Source organism: Triticum aestivum, chromosome 1B (assembly GCF_018294505.1).
Source record: "Triticum aestivum cultivar Chinese Spring chromosome 1B, IWGSC CS RefSeq v2.1, whole genome shotgun sequence".
In the NCBI taxonomy this organism is placed as follows: Eukaryota; Viridiplantae; Streptophyta; class Magnoliopsida; order Poales; family Poaceae; genus Triticum; species Triticum aestivum.
Genome location: NC_057795.1, coordinates 367,480,318 through 367,485,430, shown reverse-complemented (window position 1 = coordinate 367,485,430; position 5,113 = coordinate 367,480,318). Strand labels below are relative to the sequence as shown.

Sequence of the window (5,113 nt, the reverse complement as noted above, 5' to 3'; positions counted from 1 at the left end):
CGGCCACGTTCAAAACGGGATCCTGTTCGTCGGGAGGGGTCTGGCGTAACGCAAAACGGAGGAAACGGACCTCCTACGGTCGAAACGGGGGTCCTGTTGATCGGGAGGGGTGTGGCGTACCCCAAAACGGACGAAACGGACTTGTGTTGGAGCGCTACGGTCGAAACGGGGGTCTTGTTCATCGGGAGGGGTGTGGCGTACCGCAAAACGGGACTCCACGAGATACTGTTCGTCTCCACCGTCAACCTCCTCCAGCCTCCACGGGCTACCGTCGACCTCCTCCAGCCTCCACGGGCTCCTGTTCATCCAGCCTCCACCGCGCGCTACTCCACCGGCTACTGTTCAACCACCCCTCCACGGGCACCCTCCACCGTCTGCTGTTCATCCAGCCCTCCACGCCACGGGGTCCTATTCATCCAGAGGCAACGCCACCGCTCACTGTTCATCCAACCCCCCCCCCCCTGCAACGCTCACTGTTCATCCAGAGAGGCAGCATCCATCGGCTTCAGTTAGCAGCAGTAGCAAAGAAATCGCTCGATCGGGTTCAGTTAATAGCCATCGATCGATCGCTCGGGTTCAGTAACGCGTAGCCTGCAGTGCAATCGCTCGGGTTCAGTTAGAGCCCAACGCCTCGCTCGGATTCAGTTAGAGCCAACGCCCCGCACACACACGCGTACGTGTACGAGAGAAACGCACATCGCTCGGTCCCCGACCTCCCACCGTAACCGGAAACTCCCCGAAATTTTCCTCGCCCTCGCTTCTATCACGGTTTTTTCCGTCATGGACGGCCCAAAGAATGTCATGCAGCTGCGTCTCCGGCCCGCCCAGGACGAAAAGCCCATTTTCTGTCATGATTTTTTGTCATAGAAGTAGGAGCCCACCACATCTATGATGATACCGGGTTTTGTCACAATTATCTTCATAGAAGTGTCATATGTATGACAGAAAAAAGTTTCGTTCAGCCCAAAATGTCACGGATGTGTCTTTTTTTTGTAGTGTGAGCCGTGGTAAATGGTAGCTCAGATCACATGGTCTTCTCGCTGCTGTTGATGAAAAAGGAGAATATCCGTAAATCACACGATGTAGTGCAATGGAATGAAGAAAGCAGAGCGCCAATGCAAGATGTATACCTCTTGCGCATTCTCCTCCAACATCGCAGATCGCCTTACCCTCTACCTTTCCTCCTCGTCCTTGAATATAAGATATTCATCTTTTCTATGGAGATGGAAGTGAAGAGTCTCACGGTTGGGATACAAGGTGACTGCTTTTTCAAAGATGCTGGATGCCCATGCCAGCACCATCACTAGACCTCAACGTAACATGTTGTGCGTGCCAAAAAAGATGGAGGCGTCGGAGTGCTGGCATAGCACCGGCTGCAAATTCTATCCTCACTTCTCCGGTGACTATGTCGTAGTGGAACACCTCTAGGAGCTTGAATCCGTTACTGCTAACAGTCAGGGGGCATGAGAATATTACCCCTAGCAGAAGATAGGCCAGAGAAGGCATACCCATGAGAATGTGGAGACCTTCCTCATCAAATGTTCTGACTGCTATCTCCAATTTCAGTATGTTGGTTAGCGAGGCCATTCCCTTGGGAACGCTTTCCATGTCACCCACTAGTTTAAGATGTTGGAGGTGCAGCATGAATCCCTCAATATAATGTTTCCCATATGTCCGTTTGTATGAAGATACTCAAGGCTATATTTACCTAACTTATTTAGAGACGATCCTAGTCTTTCTCTATAGCATTCAAAATCCTCAGACCAAAATAATTGACTCATCGAGAGTTTTCTCAATTTTGTTAGATGCCCAAGCTCTTCCAAAAATTTCTCAGGGTTGTCAACTTTACAAATATCTGACACTTCCTCCAGTGCTCGCATGCTCCCAAACATATCAGCAGAAAACACAAAGTGACGGTTTCCAATGAATAGGCGCACCAGTTTCTGTAGATGGGCTATTGTTGATGGCAGTTTAAAATTAAAACAATAATTCCCACGCAAATCCATTGTCTCTAAGTTCTGTAGCTTTCCAATATCTGCAGGAAGCTCCGTGATCCATACTCCATCCATTCTCAAATACCTTAGCTGATGGAAACTTCCTATATTTCTTATATGCTTGTTTTCCCATGACAAATAACCCCTGGATATATCAAACACACGCAAGGACAGGCAGTCCACAAGTGCGGGTATCTCCTTTGTTTGTCCAAACACATTCAGTGAGCGAACATGTAACTTGCTTCTTGTGATGGCCTGGATTGCCCCTTTCGCTTCAAGCCCACTAGATTGCAGGGAGAGTCAACGGATCTTGGTTGGCAAGGAATTGCAGACACCGTCTAAAACAGTGGCGAAAGTCTCTTCAGCTGACTGAGAAATTATGAGGTCAAGGACCATATCATGGACCTGACAATATGTTTCTTCAAAACTGTCAACATCCACTATCTGGATCATGCTTCTATTGACAAGTTCATTAAAACAACTCTCTGCTTCTTGATATGAATTTCCCTGTTTCGTAGCAATAAACCCTTCGGCTATCCATTTCCATTTCAGCTCTTCACACGAGATTTTTCGCGTCCTCTGGATATATACATAAGTACAACAAACAAGTCTTCAGGTGGTTTGGAAGATCCCAATAACTAAGTAACAATATGTGTTTCATACATTTTCCATCGTCATCACTCTCATATGAAAGACCAGTACCAATGGAATCTTGGAGTCTCTCCCATTCAGTTGGGTTTTGCGGTTTATGGGATAGCAAACTCGCAACGGTAAGTATAGCCAATGTCACCCCACCACATTTTCTTAAGATCGTAGCTAAAACATCTTCTAGTTGAGGAGGGCAGGAGTGTTGGGAGTTTAAAATTCTCTTATAGAACAATCTTCTAGAATCAACAAAATTCAGATGTGGCATTTGATAGAGCTGATCACCAGAGTTGGAACAACATGACTTGGCTACCTTGGTAATGTGGGTCGTAACAATTATTCTGCTACCATTATAATTGTCACGAAAAACTGCTTTGACAAATTCCCAGTGTTGTTCTTTCCATACATCATCAATGACAAAGAAGTACATATATATATATATATACAATGTTATTAAGCTCATTAACACACAGATCATCAAATGCTAGTAACATGTCTGTATGAAGAAAATATACCTCTTTCCTGTCAAGATTCTTTGGATCTCACGGATTAGCTCGTCTTTCTTCCACCTCTCCAACTGGTATTTACTGGATGCAGCTTCGTCGATTTGAGACAGGATATCTTCCAAGAACTTGTCGGGATCAAGGGTGCCCGACACCGACACCGAAGCTCGGCACTGGAATTGCTCTCCAATCGTGCGATAGGTCTCTATGGCAAGAGTAGTCTTTCCGAGCCCTCCACCTCCAGCAATGGCCACCAGCTTCAGGTCCACACTTTCCTCTGTCAACCAAGAGGTAATTTGATCCCTAGGGCCGTCAATGGCCACCCTGTGAAACGCAGCTAGTCGGGGATCTATCGCCACGTTCGTCGCTGGGGCGTAGTTGTCGAGGTTCAGCCTCTGCCGCCGTTCGTCCTCCTCGGCGACACGGGCCTTGAGCTCCTTGATCTGGGTGCCGATTCCATGGCGCTCAAAGAGCGTCTTGAGCCGGCGCACGGTCTTCTTCCTGAACCCAGGCTTGGCGTCGCCGTTCCCGAGACGGAGCATGAAGCGGTTGATGCACTCCTCCATGTCGTAGCTGATTTCGCGCATGCTGGCCTTCCAATCCTTGGCCACCTCGTCGAGCCCCTCCATGTCCGCGAGCACGTTGACCAGGATCTGCATCCGGCGGAGCTCGCGCTCGAGGAAGGCGATGTCCTTGCGGACCCGCTTGAGCATCTTGTACTCGTCGCCCAGCAGGGTGGCGAGCTTGCCGATGACGGAGCCCAGCGCCCCCGTCCCGACGCCCACGCCCACCATCTCCTCCTTCCCCCCCTGCGGAAGAAGATGAGGCTGCTACACGGCCGCCATGGTTTGGTCCGTGGTGTTCGTTGGAGGAGCAGAGTAAAGGTGGTGAGGAGAGCGAGGCGCTGGTGAGGCAATAATGGAGTGGTGTGTTACTGCAGTACTGCTGCTAGCGTCCTACAGAGGAGACTTGACCGCTGCTTTGCACTGTATGCGCGTGAAACGGCACTGTATGACCACCGCTATCCTAGACCACACGTGGGTTGCTGGAGAGAGTACTTTCATCCTACGCGCCACCCATAAATTGATAAACCTTAGGCATTCACTTGAGTGATACTATTGTTGTTAACATACAAACTTTTGCGCTTCAAGCTCTAGCATGTGTGTACAAGAGTAGAGAAGTGTGTAGCAGACATCATCAACCAAATTATGTATTGTCTTTGTACTTTCGCTTGAAAGGGAATCTCATGGATGGTAATTAAACCAAAATGACAGTAGCAATACTTGTTTCATATATTGTTGTAATGTATGTGATGAATGTGTTGTGTACTAAGGTCTCAACTTTGATAAATAATTTGTTTTACAAGATCGATCTTGATCCTAGAGTGACAAACTGTTGGCCACCTGCCGGAACGCGACACAGTTATGCGGGGCATCACACAACCTACATACTAGTATTTTCGGGTTATGACATGTGTATAACAAACTTCATATTAAAGGAACAACAAAGCAAGCAAGGGAAGCGTGCGATGGCATCACACGATAGTGCAAGCGTTCGGGTTCTCACCACTGAATTCATCTGTCACCGACAACTGCGTGGGAGGGTAGCGATACACCTCCACCGGAGAGTAGGGGTACACTAAAGAGTAGGGGTTCACATCGTCAACATAGTACCGAGCGGGAGGCCAGGAGTCATACTTCTTGAGTTTGCTGACACCACCATCATCATTGGCTTTGTTCTCAACCTCATCTGACTTCTCCCCCTCTGATGTTTTCTCCTCCTTGACCATGACGGCCTCCCTCCTTATCTTCTTCTGGATATTTTCAACAAGCATAGCTGGATCCATATCGCCTTTTACGATCACCTGGTCATTTGGGAGATCCGCCTCCACGGACTCGACGCCTTCTATCTTGCTTATTTGCTTCTCTAGAAGCTGTGCACACGTGCAACAATGCATGTTAACCTTTAGGA

General features: G+C 48.3%; 1 pseudogene; it reads right to left on the bottom strand.

The window, feature by feature from the left end:
* Positions 1 to 1,172: 1,172 nt before the first annotated feature.
* Positions 1,173 to 4,650, bottom strand: LOC123091459 (disease resistance protein Pik-2-like; annotated as a pseudogene).
* Between the last annotated feature and the right edge of the window lie 463 nt (positions 4,651 to 5,113).